The sequence below is a fragment of the Myotis daubentonii genome, chromosome 1 (genome assembly GCF_963259705.1).
Source record: "Myotis daubentonii chromosome 1, mMyoDau2.1, whole genome shotgun sequence".
In the NCBI taxonomy this organism is placed as follows: Eukaryota; Metazoa; Chordata; class Mammalia; order Chiroptera; family Vespertilionidae; genus Myotis; species Myotis daubentonii.
Window position 1 is genome coordinate 156,039,027 of NC_081840.1, and position 16,168 is coordinate 156,055,194.

Genomic DNA, 16,168 nt, shown 5'->3' on the forward strand with positions numbered 1-16,168 from the left:
CACCCCTAACTGCTTCTGCCTGCCTGCCTGATCGCCCCTAACCTCTCTGCCTGCCTGCTTGATCACTTCTAACTGCCTTTGCCTGCCTGATCACCCCTAACTGCCCTCCCCTGCCGGCCTGATCTCTCCCCCAACTGCCCTCCCCTGCCAGACTGGTCGCCCCCAACTGCCCTCCCCTGCTGGCCTGATCTCACCCCCAACTTCCCTCCCCTGCTGACCTGATCTCATCCCCTAACTGCTCTCCCCTGCTGGCCTGATCTCACCCCCAACTGCCCACCCCTGCTGGCCTGATCTCATCCCCTAACTGCTCTCCCCTGCCAGCCTGATCACTCCTAACTGCCTTTGCCTGCCTGATCACCCCTAACTGCCCTCCCCTGCTGGCCTGATCTCTCCCCCAGCTGCCCTCCCCTGCCAACTTAATCTTGCCTCCAACTGTCCTCCCCTGTGGGCCTGATCTCACCCCCAATGGCCCTCCTATTAGGTTCAATTATCTTATTTTTCTTTTTTATTGAGATATAATTGGCATATAATATATTAGTTTCAGGCATACAACATAATAATTCAATATTTGTACATATCATAAAATGTTCACCACTATAAGTCTAGTTAACATTCACCCACAATTACAAATTTTTTCTTATGATGAGAACTTTTAAGATATACTTTCTTAGCAACTTTCAAATATACAAAACAATGTTATTACTAGTACTTACCATGCAGTACATTACATCCCCATGACTTATTTTATAACTGAAAGTTTGTGCCCTTTTGACCACCTTCATCCACTTTGCACCCCTCCCCCTACCTCTGCCTGTCACCAATTGGTTCTCTGTATCTATTAATTCATTTTTTGTGTGTTTTTTAATATTCACATATAAGTGAGATCATACAATATTTGTTTTTATCTTGCTTGTTTCACATAATGCCCTCAAGATTCATTCATGTTGTCATAAATGGCAAGATTTTCTTCTTTTAATATCTGAATAATATTCCAATGGGGTGTGTGTTTGTATGTGTGTGTGTCATTTTGTTTATCCACTCATCCATCAATGGACACTTAAGTTGTTTCCATGCCTTGACTCTTATAAATAATGCTGCAATGAACTTGGGGGTGCATATATCTTATCAAGTTTAAGTGTTTTCATTTCCTTTGAATAAATACCCAAAAGTGGAATTGCTGGGTTATATGGCAGCTCTATTTTCATTTTTGAGGAACCTTCCTACTGTTTTCCATAATGGCTATACCTATTTACATTCTCACTAATACTACACCAGGGTTTCCTTTTCTTCAGTGTCATGATTATCATTGCTTTGCAGTAAGTTTTTTTTTTTTTAAGTTGTTTTTAAATATATTTTTTATTGACTTCAGAGAGGAAGATGGAGAGATAGACATACCAATGATGAGAGAGAATTATTGATCAGCTGCCTCCTGCATGCCCCACACTGAGACAGAGTCTGCAACCCGGCATATTCCTTGACCAGGAATGGAACTGTGACCTCATGGTTCATAGGTCGATGCTCAGCCACTGAACTGTACTGGCTGGGCTGCAGTTAGTTTTTAAATCAAGAAGTATGAGTCCATCTACTTTGTTGTTCTTTTTAGACTTGTTTATTGGCTATTCTGGGTCCCTTAAAATTTTATATGAATTTTAGAATTAGCTTTTCAATTTCAATAAAGTCATTTTCAAATATTATAGAGATTGTGTGTAATCTGTAGATCAACTTGGTGAGTATTGCCATTTTAACCATTATAAATCTTCTGATCCAAGATGAGATGTTTTTCCAGTTATTTATATTTCTTTAATATCTTTCAACGATGTTTTGTAGTTTTGAAAGTATACATTTTGCACTGATTTAGTTACATTTACTCCTAAGTATTCTATTCTTCAGGCTATCATAAGTGGAATTGTTTTCTTAGTTTTATCTTCGGAATGTTCGTGCAAGGATAGACAAGTGCAATTGATTTCTGTATTTTTATCTTGTATACTGCAACCTTGCTGAACTTTTAGTACATCTAGCAGGTTTTTATGGGATTCTCCAGGATTTTCTATATACCAGATCATATAATCTGAAACTAGAAATAGTATTACTTCTTCTTTTCTTTTTTTTTTTTGTTTTTTTTGGGGGGTTTTTTTTTGTTTAGCTGAGGGGAAAAAAAAGATGTTTTATTATGGTGACTTGATGATGTTATAATTATTATCTATACTAATAAAAGGGTAATATGCTAATTAGGGTGGATGTCTTCCAGATATCCATCTGGATGTCCATCCGGACAAAGCCACAGCAGCTGCAACGCAGCCGTGAGCCCTGGTGGCTGCGAGGCCCAGGGCTCAGGCATCCATGAGCCCTGGTGGCTGCAAGACCTGGGGCTCATGGCAGCCGTGGGCTCATGGGTTGCGAGGACCGGGGCTCAGGAAGCCATCAGCTCCAGTGGCTGCGAGGCCCAGGGCTCAGGCCTTGCAGCCACTGTGGCCGTGGCCAGCAGTGGCAGCAGCAGCAGGGTGATGGGGGCAGCGCCTACTCCTGATCAGCCTGGTCGCCTTCTGCAGAGGGAGGCCAGGTTGCAGCTTAGGCCTGCTCCCCATGAGGAGCGGGCCTAAGCCGTCAGTAGGACATCCCCTGAGGGCTCCTGGACTTTGAGAGGGGGCAGGCCGGGCTGAGCCCCCCCCCCCCCAGGGCACAAATCTTCATGCACCGGGCCTCTAGTCATTTATAAAAGTTACATAAATGCAGACTAATCATTTTTAAATTATCAAAAAGCCAAATATAAAACACAGAAAATAAATTCAATTGAAAAATGTACTGACATAATTCTTCTACATGTTATGTGAAATCCTAGAAGGAATCATTGCAATAAATTAACCAAAGTAATATTAAAGGTAACACAAGAGAGGTTGGTCTTAAATGTAAATTTATATGTGTAGTGTTTACAATAATAGATCAGAAAGTATATTTGCAATTTCTAACAGGAAAAAAATAAGTTAATTTTAAATACTCTGTATTCTTCAATGAAATAAGGAAGCAGATGAAGGATATAATGTTGGATAGTCTTATCAACCAGGCCACCTTTTAAAGATAATTTTCCAGGGAAGCTAAAATGAGCAATAATAAAGCTCTACACTAGTATAACTGCTCATTATACTACAACCTGCACAGCTGGCCCTTGAAAAATTTGGGAATTAGGGGCACCCACCCCCTGAGCAATCAAAAATCTACATATACCCCTGGCCCATGTAGCTCAGTTGGTTGAGTGTCCTCTGTGCACCAAAAGGTTGCCGGTTCAATTTCCAGTCAGAGCCCATACCCAGGTTTCAGGTTCCATTCCAAGTAAGATGCATATGGGAGGCAACCAACTGATATTTTTCTCTCACACCAATCTCTCTCTCTCTCTCTCTCTCTCTCTCTCTCTCTCTCTCTCTCTCTCTTCCTCTCTCTCTAAATTCAATTTTAAAAGAACCTTTTTTTTTTAAACCCACCTATAACTTCAGTTGACCTTCTGCATTCACGGATTCCCAACTTTGGATAGAAAATACTGTTATGGTCGAAGGTTGGCTAAATCCATGGTTGCACAACCCGGGAATACGAAGGGCCAACTGTATGTTTTATTTTTAAATATGTGGCAATTAAGTGGCTCTGGCCAGTTGTTCAAGGATTAACTATATTTTTATTTGTAAAGTTTGCAAATCAAAATGTAACAAATAATTACACATCAGTATTGGTAGGAATACCAAATATTATTTCACAACTGCTACTATGAGCTGCTTCTTCTTCTCTGACATGACTGACACAGATCCAGTCTTGCTCTTTGAGACCATTCACTTCCTTTGTCAATGAGCTTCTTTCATGATGCACTGTTCTTGAATCTGGCTGTAGGTGGATTTTTGGTAGATGTCAGTGACGAGCAATACATTTTATATGAGGATGATGTTGAAATTTCTTCTTCGATTTCTAGTTATAATCTTTGGCTACCTGTTCTCGTGATGTAAGCATACCATCTTTTTCAGAAGCATTCGCTCTCCATAGATGAATATTCATTTCATCAGACCCACATATAATGTACTGGCTGTCAGCAGTCCATTTTACACAGATAACATGTTGTATATCTTTGTTATATTTCCCCACTTCTACTTTTGTCCACAGGAATAGATTTATCAAAACTAGCGGACACAACCTCTTTCCCAGTGGGAGAGTAATTCACACCCAGCACTGCAGATATGTGATCCATGTGCACCATTGCAGGAGTGTCCAGTGCACACACATATGATTTGAAACAACAAAAAAGTATTTTTATTTGCAATCAACATGTTTGTCTTAGAAAAAAAGAATACAGCCCTGGCCAGTTTGGCTCAGTAGTTAGAGCGTTGGGCCCGCAGAAGGAAGGGTCACAGGTTTAACTTCAGGTCAAGTGCATGTACCTCAATTGCAGGTTCCCCAGCCCTGGTAGAGGTGCGTGTGGGAGGCAACCAATCAATGTTTCTTTCTCCTCCTCCTCTTCTTCCTCCTTCCCTTCCACTTTTTTCTAGAAGTCAATGGAAAAAAATATCCATTGAGGATTAAAGAAAAAAATACAGAAATAGCTATGAGATCTAATATGTGAGTTTAGCAAGTTGCAGGATATAAGGTTAAAATGGAAAAGTCAATTTTATTTCTATATACTAGCAACAAACCATTGTAAATTAAAACTTTTCAATATCACCAAGACAAAAAGATAACGTGTGCAAGACCTATACACTGAAAACTAAAAACATTGTTCAGATAAATTTTTAAAGATCCAGAGAGGTCATATTCATGAATTTGAAGATAGAATATTAAGATGTTAATTCTTCTCAAATTGAACTATATATTTAAATCAATCCCAAAGAGAATCCTAGCAGTTGTTGTTTTTTAGGTAGAAATTATAAGCTTAATCTAAAATTTATACAGAAATTTGAAAGAGAATAAGCAAAACATATTTAAAACAGAAAAAAGAAAAAAGTTGGAAGCAATGCAAATTCAAACCATAACAGTCCCCAGAATAGCTAAAATAAAAAAGTGTTGGCAAACATATAGAGCAATTAGAATTTTCATACATTGCTTGTGGAAAAGTAACTTGGTAAAACCAATTTGCAAAAAGTTTGGCATTATCTATTAAAGTTTAACATATGCTTTCTTTATTGCCACAATAATTCTGCATAATAAATTACCCCAAACTTAGTGGCTTATGACAACAGCATTAATTCTCATACTCATTGATCTTTGGATATCTAAAATTCTGCTAATATAAAATGGGATTGCATTCCCATTTGCTCCAAATATGTTTGTTCTGAGAGCCCACACTGGAGGGGAATGGATACATGGTCTTCTCACGTGCATCATCTGAACTCAAGAGCCAAATCAAACTATACATGGACCCTTCAGACTCCTGTTCATATCATGTCTGCTCATATTCTATCCGTCAAAAAATTCACATGGCCAAAAGCAAATCAATGGGGTAGAGAAGTAAGTTTGGCCAACTATGGAAGGGGGAAGAAAAGAAATATTTGTTGAAATGAAAATCCAAGTTATCATGTCCAGTATATCAACATGCCATACACCCAACAGAAATGACGCATGTGTGTACTAAGATATATGAATAAGAATGTTCAAGCAGCATTGTTCATAATTGCCAAAAACTGGAAATAACCCAGTGCCTATCAACAGTAGAATGGATAAAGAAAATGTACTATATCCATACTTACATTTAGAGATTTTTCCCACTGAAAGAGTAGAGTGTTCCTTGTGGAACCTTTCATAAGCCAAAATGGTGAGAAGTGAAGAGAATCCCCCACTTTCCAAAACATCATGATATTTCACCCTGCTACATTAGTACACTAATGGCTTTTTTTTTTTTTTTTTTTTTTTAGTGAAAACAGGTACTAATGTCTCTTATAAAAGTGAAGTGACACAATGCAAACTATTTGCAACTGAGAGATAACCTGTATACTAATGAAAATGAAAGAATAAGTACACACAAAATTATGAGTCTCCGAATTTACCCCAAAGAAATCAAGCACGAAATCATTCAATTTACATAAATTTGAAACCACTAACTGATAAAGTTTAGGGATATACAATTATGCAGAAAACTGTCAACTGATGCTCGTTGGTGCCCGTTCAACCCCAACAGGAATCCCCAATTTGGGGTGTGATGAAGAAGGAAACTTGATTCAGTGCAAAACTACTAAATTGTTGCACAGCACAGCTGTGAGGCAGCCCTGGGACCAGGCCTCTCTCCAGCTAGATAGCTCTGTTCTGCTCTTCCCTGGTCTGCTTCCTTCTACTCGGACAAAGATGTTCAAGTGTTTCAGCTCAGCCAGGGAAACAGCCTTCATTGGAAAGAGAAAGTGCCTTCCCAGAGCCAGAGAGAAGCTGACTTACAGACAGAAGGTTCTACTCCTAGTCCCTGATTGATCTGTCCTTATGCAAATGAGGACTCCAAATCTTCACAGTTTGATTGGTACACTTTCACTTTCTCTCCCCCCCCCCTTCCTGTCATGATTTTGGTCAGAATAGAGCCACTCTAACTGAGGATGAAGAAGCTGATAGACATATAGCTACAAAGCTCCTATTGGATGGAGAAAGCCTCAGTCCTGTTGTTTGAAATAGGATTCCAGGAACTCCTATATAAGGGTTGGCTCAGATGGCAGAAACACAGTGCAGGCAGGTGGTTCAGTGCAAGCTTCTCCCTGAAGTGCAGTTTGCATGCGAGACCCCACGTGGAAAAGGCTGTTAAGCTTTTAAAATATTTGTGCTTTTTTAAAATGTAAGCCTGGTTAAGCTACCAGGAGTCCTTCTCAGGAACCAGTAGGTACCTTCTTTCTCAGGGTCCACAAAACCGATTAAGAAAGGTAAGGAATAGCCCAGCCTGTGTGGCTCAGCCAGGTCACCATTTGATTCCCACAGGGCACATGCCTGGGTTTAGGGCTCTATCCCCAGTAGGGGGCGTGCAGGAGGCAGGCAATCAGTGATTCTCATCATTTCTCTCTCTCTCTCTCTCTCTCTCTCTCTCTCTCTCTCTCTCTCTCTCTCTTCCTTTCTGTAATCAATACAAATACACTAAAAAAATAAAAAAGTTAAGGAAGGCATGACCATGGAAGTTAGAGTAGTGGTTTAGTTTGATGATAGGGAAGGGAGTTGGGTATTGATTGGGAGGTGGCACAAGAGAGAGCGTCTGGGGTTTTGGCAATGTCCTATTTCTTGACCAGGTTGGTGGTTTCATAAGTGATAAGGCATAGAATTGTATATTTTGGTTTTGTGTATTTCAAAATATCTATCTTATTCTCTGCTTCTACAGCCAACCTTCTTCAGTTCCTGAACACAATTTCCCTTCTAGGGACTTTGCGCTTTTGTCCTTTTGCTTGAAAAGCTCTTCCTCCACATCTTCCAAGGACTAGTTTGGTCTGTTTTAATCATTGAAGTTTGACACGGAATGTCCTTTTCAGTGAGGTCTTGTATCTGTGCCTCCAGCCTCCAACCCCATCCTTCAACATCGCCAGCTTGGTTTCACAGCAGCCTTGTGCAATGAAATTCTGTTTTTGTTGTGTGTGCCTAATCAAGCACCTGGCCACAGTAAACAGGAAGAGATGCCATTTAATGAATACTTCTACACCCAACATGTGGCACAGGGCCTGTTTCATGGTGTCATGTGTAGAATGAGTTCTATTTGTAGTCCCTTTGGCTCTCTGCAGATTATAAACTTATAGAGGTGTTTTCCTAAGCAACAACCACGTAAACAAATATTACATAGATTCAACATTTATTAAATTACAAGGACTAGATTTTGTAAATGTCACTTTCGAGCAAGATAAAACAAGCCTCACAGGATTAGCTTCAGGGAGCAACGAAGGAGAGGCAAAGACACCACACCGTAGGGAAACTGACTCCCTCAGCCCGTCACAGGGGCGCCTCCGCGATGGACGACACTCAAGCCCCGCGAGAAGACCCGCCCGCAGGCTGTGCGCGCCACGGTCCAATCCCGGAGCGCTCTGCATCACTGCGCCTGCGCAGAGGCGAAAAGCAAGCGCCGCGTGGACGTCAGTCCCAGCCTGCGCCTGCGCGTCTTCTTCTCTCAGTGATTGGCTTCTACCTTCAGTAAGTACGCCGCAGTTCAATTTTCACTTTCTCTTCCCCGCCCCCCTTCCTGAGGCCGTGAGGTTTTACTTCCGGGGGCCCGGTCCGTCTCCGAGACTCGACTTGTTCCCTCAGGTCGCTGGGAGTCTCGGGGGTCGGTTCTTTTCTGGGATCCTCTGAGGGAGGGGCGACGCTTGGCTGACTAGCGCGGCGGGGCCTGGGGGCTCCGAGGCTGGACGCCAGGCCGCGTCCCACCCGCCTGCGCATCGGGCCAGCGCTGCAAGGCCAGGGCCGTCCTCCTGAAGCACGAGGGCGGATAGAGGGACGGGCTGCGACGTGGAGGGTCCCCCGCGCCTCTGACGAGCTGGTGCTAACCCGGGAGTCGCGGGGCCATTGGCTATTCGGGAGGAGGGGAATCCCGCTGAAAGGAGACTCAAAGGCTCCCTTGCCGGGAAGGAGACAAAGAAAGTGGCTTATTAACAAGGTCCGAAAATATCTGTCATGTGGCTGGGAGGGATCGAGAGAAAGGAAGCGCGTGTGTGAGGAGCGGAAAAAAAATATACAAGCATGGGGAAGACATTGAAGAAGAATCCCAGAATCTCGGGAGCGGCGGCAGCACAAAGGACAGGTAAAACTCCCCCCGTGTGGACGCTTGGGTTTGTGGACCTTCTAGACACCTGGCTACGGTGCGTGGCGCAGTTGCTTGGGCGTTTGTGGCTTAGCTATTGCAATTTAAAAATTTTAAATTGCATTTGCATGCTTTTTGTGAATGATTAATGACTAACGCACTCTTGCCTATTTGCCCTGCTCTAGGGTGAGTGGGGTAGGAGGGGATGGAGTTTTCAGAGTCGTTTTTGCTTCGCTGTTTTTTAAACGTCTCCCCCTTTTTACCACTTGCGGCCATTCTCAGTATCATCCTAATTTGTTTCTAGGAAGTCAGCATTTTACAAGTTGGTATAGATGGGGTTTCAGAGTTTACCTTTCCCCTTTTTGAGGCAGAAAGTCTGGAACGGTATAAGCATTTCCTCCGAGTTGCTTGTTAGAGGACAGTTTCATCTTTATGGGCATTATAATAAACAGTTAAAGCTTTGCTTATTTGGTTTGGACCGGCTGTTAAATCATTTTCTAAAGGTTCTCTGTAAACTCCGAACCACACGTGCTTTCTGTGGAGACTTAATGGCAGTGTGTGACCCTTTCTTTTTTAAAGTAGCAGGTGTAAAAGGAAGACGTCTGTCCATGGGGAGGGTTATTTAGCAAACAACCGAAGTAGCGTCTTAATAGGTTGGTACGTGCAACCCAGCTGTTTATCTGAGGGTGGCACCAAGCCGCATTTTGTGGGAGAACTTGGCAGATTAACCTCATAATTTGAAGAAGATACGTTGAAAATTCTCGGGTTTAATGTAGTAATCACCGTTTGTCTGAAAATCAAAAATTTAAATATACCTCCCTGACCCTTCTTTATTATCCCTGTAAGGTAAAACTTAGGTGTTGTACAAGTTTATGGTGTTATTGTAGTTATATTAGTGATCTAAGGGCCCACAATGTTTTCCTGGAAAAAGGGTGTGTATATGATATTTAATATTACAGGATCTGAGATTGGTAGTAAGCCTACTCAGGAGGTTTATAACAAAGCAGATACTCCTTGATAGTGTAAGAATACTCTTGTATTGAAAAACTGCCTTCTGGAACTAGATAGCGCTATACAGTATGTTCAGTACATAAGTAAATAACCCAGACTAAAGAAAAAAAGTGACTGTACACAATTATTTTAGAAAGACAAAGAGCAGTGTTTTCAGGACATTTGCCCAAACGTTACCAGGTTCTCTCTTTAAAAAACAAAAAATTATTTTTATTGATTTCAGAGACGAAGGGAGAGAGAGAAACATCAATGATGAGAGAATCATCGATGGGCCGCCTCCTGCCCGCCCCCTACTGGGGATCGAGCCCTCAGCTCGGGCATGTGCCCTGACTGGGAATGAAACCCTGACCTCTTGGTTCATGGTTCCACAATGGCTGGGCGGATATTACCAGTTCTCTTTAAAAGCTGTATTATGAGCATCTCCTGTAATCCAAACATGGTTGCTTAAATGAATTAAAATCTGCATTACCGAAAGACTTGCTTAAGACATAGCCATTTGATAAATAAATGCGGTATGATATCTATCTAGTATAATTAAGTAGATATGGCATCTATCAAATCAGTCTTTCATCCCTTTATGAACTGTTTGTTATTTTCAAGTTTTTTCTCCATAACAATGCTGCAGTGATTATCTTTTTTGCTATTATAAACAATGCTTTATATGCTTATGATAATATTTCTGTAGAATTGATTCCCTATGAGAATGCTGGATAATAATACTGTTAACTGGCCCTCAGATGATTGTAGCTTTTATATTCACTCAAATGGTGTGTTTTTATCTTTCTGCTAGTCAGCACTGGATGATAACTTTATTTCTTTAATATCTTACTAATTTTCTAGTAATTGAAAATAATATTTTAATTTAATTTAATTTAATTTTTATCTTCCTTGGGTAACAAGAAAGTTAAACATTTTTGGCCAGGTCACTTTGCTTGTTTATTTGGGGGGGCGGGGGGGGGGGGGAGGCGGGGCAAGGGGATTCTGAACTCTTCTTTGACCTATATATCTGTTACCACACTGTTTTGATTATTATAACTTTATAACATATTTTGATACTTTCTTTTGAAAAAAGTTTTGGGCGCTTCTTTTGCATATTTCTTCCAGATGAAATTTAGAATCATCTTTTCAAGTTCTATAGAAAATCTTGTTGGGATATTGAATTGCATTGAATTCATAGATTAATTTGAGAAGAGACATCCTTTGAGTTTTTCCTTCTAAGAGAATAGGTATGTCTCCTTGTTTCTTATATTACAATTTTTGTTGTGAAATATACAATTATATGTGTACTCAGATTAATGGAACACTGCAAGTACCTTAGAAGCCTTTAGCATGTGCCTCTCCCTAGAAGCAAAGTATTCCCTACCCCATCACCATGGTCATTCTGAATTTTGTGTTAATTACTCCATTGCCTTCCTTTATAGTTTTATTGTATTGTTTACTTTTATCTGTTTTCAACTTTATTTAAATAGAACCATACTATATATTCTGTAAATTACTTTTGTTAAACATTAAACATGTGCCCATAGTTCAGTAATTCAGAAACTTTTTGGGCTCAGGCCTCCTTTACACTTTTAAAAATTATTGAGGACCCCAAAGACCTGTTGTTTCTGTGGATTATATCATATTAGACATTAAAACTAGCCAGTTTTAAGTGAATCTAGCATCTTTTGGTATATTTACACCAATAATAAAAATAAATCCATTACACCTTAACATAATAACATTTTAATGAAAAATAACTATTTTCCAAAACAAAAAATATTAGTGACAAGAGTGGCTTTGTTTTACATTTTTGCAAATATCTTTAACTAGTCTCTTCTGCTTCTGCATTCAATCTGTTGCAGCATATTGTTTTGGTTAAAGTATATGAAGTTGGTTGCAAATATCTTTTCTCTATGGTGGTTTTTTTTTATGAGAAGTTCTGGATTTAAAAATTTTTTTATTTCATGTCTGTATATTTGGAATTATTGAAATTGTTACTTGTGTGTAGTTTGGAATATAAATATAATTGAAATTTTTCTCTTGTAGCTAATCAGTTGTGGTAGAAATTACCATTGAATTCATTTAGGTCTGAAGTTTTGCTAGCAGCAGATTTTGACTAGTGATGATGTAATGTCTTTAATGGTTACAGTATGACTCATTTTTTATTTTCAATATATTTTATTGATTTTTTTTTTACAGAGAGGAAGGGAGAGGGATAGAAAGTTAGAAACATCAATGGGAGGGAAACATCAATCAGCTGCCTCCTGCATACTCCCTACTGGGTATGTGCCCACAACCAAGGTACAGGCCCTGACCAGAATCGGACCTGGGAGTGAACCTTGAGTCCGCAGGCCAACACTCTATCCACTGAGCCAAACTGGTTAAGGCTTTTTTTTTTTTTTTTTTTTAATTTTGTCAGTCGTAGTAAGTTAGATTTTTCTAGGACTCTGTCCATATTGTCTAAATTTTCAGTATTTATTGGCATAGAGTTGTTAAAAGTGCCCTCTTACTATCAATGTCTGAAGCTTGTGTAATTATATCTCCTTTTTTATTTCTAATATTGCATATTTTTGTTCCGGTTTCCCCTCCACCCTTTCTGTTAATTCATTTTGCCTGTAGCTTATTAGTTAGGATTATCTTCTCATTGAATTTTTTTTTTTGGCTTTGTGATTATCTCTATCTATCAAATATTCTTTTTTTGTGTTATTAAAAAAAAATGAAAAAAAATAAAACACATATACTAAAGCCTCTTTCTAAGGCTCCTTTCAGTTCTGACACCGTGACTCTACAAACTGCCTTACTGGAGGCTTGGGATGTATGAGGCATTGGACACTGCACTAGATAACTAATCAAATTCCCTTTTATTTGTTGCCATGAAGAGGCATTTACCCTAGTATTTATTAGCAAGGAAGCATAAAAGTTAATATAACTTCTGTGAAAACTTGAAACTTAAAATACAGTAAAACTTCGATATAACGGACTAATTTGGGCAAGGGGTGTCCATTAAAGCCAAAAATCTTCACCAATAAAAGAGAAAGATGCAAATTGACCATACCTTTGTGACGCCTACCAGCCAACCAGGAGTGAATATGCAAATTAACCCAACAAAAATGGCGGGTTAATTTGCATATGCAGGCACTGAGCTGCAGGGGACGGGATGCTTGTGTTGTTACCATGGCGACAACACAGGTGTTCCGCACTGCCCCAGCCACTTCAGGCCTCTGGGCAGCATGGGAAGGCGGAAAGGCAGCTCCCGCCAGAGCAAAGGCGGTGCTGGCCGCCAGGGGAAGGAAGGCCTATTCTTGCACGAATCTTCGTGAATCAGGCCTCTAGTTACATAATAAAGTAGTTTTTCTGAATGCATATGGTAAAAAATTGACAAATTAGATGTAGACAAGTTTATGTAATTAAAATTATGTGGAAAAGCTTAATTTCATCAAAAAGTTTTCTATATGTATTCTGTAATTTTAAATTTATACTGTGTGTGTCTCGTTAGATGTGTGCACTCACCGTCATTGAGAGTAAACAAATGCACATAGCTAGGGTGTGGCTTAGCACACATTGGAACACCAGGCCAGCAGGAGTTAAAACTGCTGCAGATGCCTGGCTGGCTCAGTGGTTGAGTGTTGACCTATGAACCAGGAGGTCACGTGGGGGGCATGCAGGAAGCAGGCAATCAGTGATTTTCTCTCATCATTGATGTTTCTGTTCCTCTCCCTCTCTGAAATCAGTTTTAAAAAACTGCTGCAGAAAGTCACACAGTGAGACAGCAGACACAATTATCTCCTGAGATGCAGTGTGATCACGTGCTAATCATTTGCTAATCTTTCACTGAATATTGCTTACAAGTGGAGACTCTTGGATTTACATTTACGTAGACTGTAGTTGTAGATACATAATATTTAGTTATGTCAGTGAACTTATTACAGTGGTTTTTTTCCAAGTATGGCCTATTTACTAAAATTTGTTAAAAATAACAATGAAATAATAACAAAAAACCCTATTTATTTATAAGCAAATCTTGGTTAAAAGCATTTTTAAATTAATAGTAATTATTCACATGAGATACAAACCACACCATTAAATTTGAAGTATGTTAAATTGAGGCATGCAAAATCTAGGGATTACTGTATTCTGAGAGAGCTTTAGCATCATATTCACTCTTAAAGAGCATCTGTGAGAACGTCATTCAACCCTTCATGACTATGTGTTACTATCATATATTTAAACTAGAGGCCCTGTGCACAAAAATTTGTGCTCCTGGAGCAGGCCTAAGCCACAGTCTGGCCTCCCTCAATGGGAAACAACCAGGTGGCTGGCCCTGCCCCCCCCTCCATTGCCCCTCCACCGCAGCTGGTCACTGCTGCACAACACCGCCTCCCATTGCTGTCCCCTCCCTCTGCCTTCTGGCAAGCACCTTGGCTGGCCTGGTGCTGACTGCTCACCAGCCCCGCCCCTTACTGACTGGTCATTCCACCATTTGGTCAATTTGCATATTATGCTTTTACTATATAGGATTTTTAAAAATATTCTTAGCAGAGGGAGACCTGATTAGAATTGTTATTGTGTTTTACAGTCAGTGCTTACGTACATTTCCCACATTTTTACTGCTTTCTCTATTATTCATTGAAGATCTCATTCCTCTGTCTTTCGATTTTCATTATTGCTATTGAAAAGTCAGGTATCAGTCTCTCTACCTTTTCCTCTGGCTGCTTTTTTCTCTTTGTCTTTAGTTTTCTGCTGTTTTGCTGTAGTACTTATCTTGCTTGTGATTATTTGGCTTCTTAAATCTATACATTGGAGGTGCTTTGAAATGTATTTATTGGCTATTCATAATTCCTGAATTGTGAATTTCCATTTTTATATTCTATTGACTTATCTATCTTAATGTATAAATAAATCTTTGCTAAATAACATAGTATGTATTTTTCTGCTGGCCTTTTGCTTTGCTTTTGACTTTGTTTTCCACAGCTTCCCCAAAAGAATTCATTACCAAACTTATGGATTTTTGATAATCTGATAAGTGAAAAGTAAAACTTGATAATAAAACTGGTGACTTGCCTTGGGTGTGTTGCTCAGTTGATTGGAGCATTGTCCCATACACCAAAAGGTTGCATGTTCGATTCCTTGTCAGAGCACATGCTTATGTTGCAATTTAGTTCAGGTCTGGGTGGGTACGGGAGGCAATCAATTGATATTTCCTCTCTATCAAAAAACAAATGAAACAAACAAAAACCAAAATACAAAACTCTGGGAATTGTCTTTTAGGAGAAGGGGTAGGACTATGACTAATCGTTTTTTCCTCATAATTTGTTTATTCCAATGTTTCTTCCATTTATACTAGTGTTGATAAATTATATTCTTACATTTTTAAATTTACTAGTATAAATAGTGTATGATAATTTTAGAAGTCTTTCCCCTATATTTGTAGTAATATCCTTCTTTTTGTTCCTGATATTTAAATTTTTTCTTGATTATATTTGCTAAAAGATTATCTAGTATATTTCAAAAGAACCAGCTTCTGTTTTTATTGATTAACTCAGTTGGGATTTTGTTTTTAAATTTGTCCCTTTTTTAAAAATTACTACTTTCATTATAAGAAAGGTGTTTGGGGCATACTTTCTGTTTTCTCTTAATATTTTAATGATACTTAATTGAATAACTAAATCCCTAGCTAATATTCTGTGTGAAGACATGGTGAAATAGACTCTGTTTATTACCTTTGGGTACACTTGCTCCCTCATTAGGAGAAAGAATATTTAAGACCCCAATTCTTGAGGCCTGGCTTCACCAGTCCAAATACCTGCTTCACCCTGTGGTTATCTTCTGCTTCTTTGTGAGCCACCTTTAGTGAACAGGACTGTTCTGTGTACAGTGCGTTTGAGATGGAGTATATCTAGGGGTGTTGCAATTTCAAAAACAAAAAGCTTCCTTGTGGCATGGATTAGGTATCACTTTCTCTTTTGTCATATGTAATAAAAGAATTCAAAGCAGGTCTTAAAATGTAATTGTGAGAGAAATTTGTTCTTAAATTTTCGTGTAAGAGGGAAAAACTTAATATCTTTGTAATAAATACATTAATGCAGCCATTTCATTGCAGACTGATAGTTTAATGCTAAGGCACAAATTAATAAGCCAAGTTTAAAATGGGGAGCCAGAACAAAGGTCAGTTACTTTATATATAAAAATGTCTAAAAATGTCACTATGTAAACTTTAAAGTGATTCTAATGAAAGGTTTTTACATGGAAAAGTGTGGTTTCCAAAGAAACTGCAGACTTTTTATACAATGTAGATAAAAGATTATAAGTATGTGTTTTATGTGCAAAAATACTTGCTGCAATTGGATTGGATTTTAGAATGTTAAAACAATACTCAAAAACAATATTAAATACAAAAGTAACCCACAGTTAAATGAAAAAGTCATATTACTTATAACTATAACTTATTTTACACAGTAG

General features: G+C 39.1%; 1 protein-coding gene and 1 pseudogene across 7 annotated transcripts in view; one reads left to right on the forward strand and one right to left on the reverse strand.

Moving 5' to 3' along the window:
* Positions 1–3,734: 3,734 nt before the first annotated feature.
* On the reverse strand, positions 3,735–4,255 carry LOC132237265 (DDB1- and CUL4-associated factor 13-like; annotated as a pseudogene).
* A 3,876-nt stretch (positions 4,256–8,131) lies between these two features.
* The window catches only part of TASOR2 (transcription activation suppressor family member 2), a 95,809-nt gene continuing 87,772 nt past the window's right edge, over positions 8,132–16,168 (forward strand). For 4 of the 7 annotated variants that reach the window (XM_059663339.1, XM_059663385.1, XM_059663392.1 and 1 more), the window contains exon 1: positions 8,514–8,716. The gene's annotated coding sequence lies outside the window, so the exon portion shown is untranslated. Of the gene's footprint in view, positions 8,717–10,831; positions 10,954–16,168 lie in introns of all 7 variants that reach the window. The other 3 variants (XM_059663359.1, XM_059663367.1, XM_059663377.1) reach the window with 3 other exon arrangements.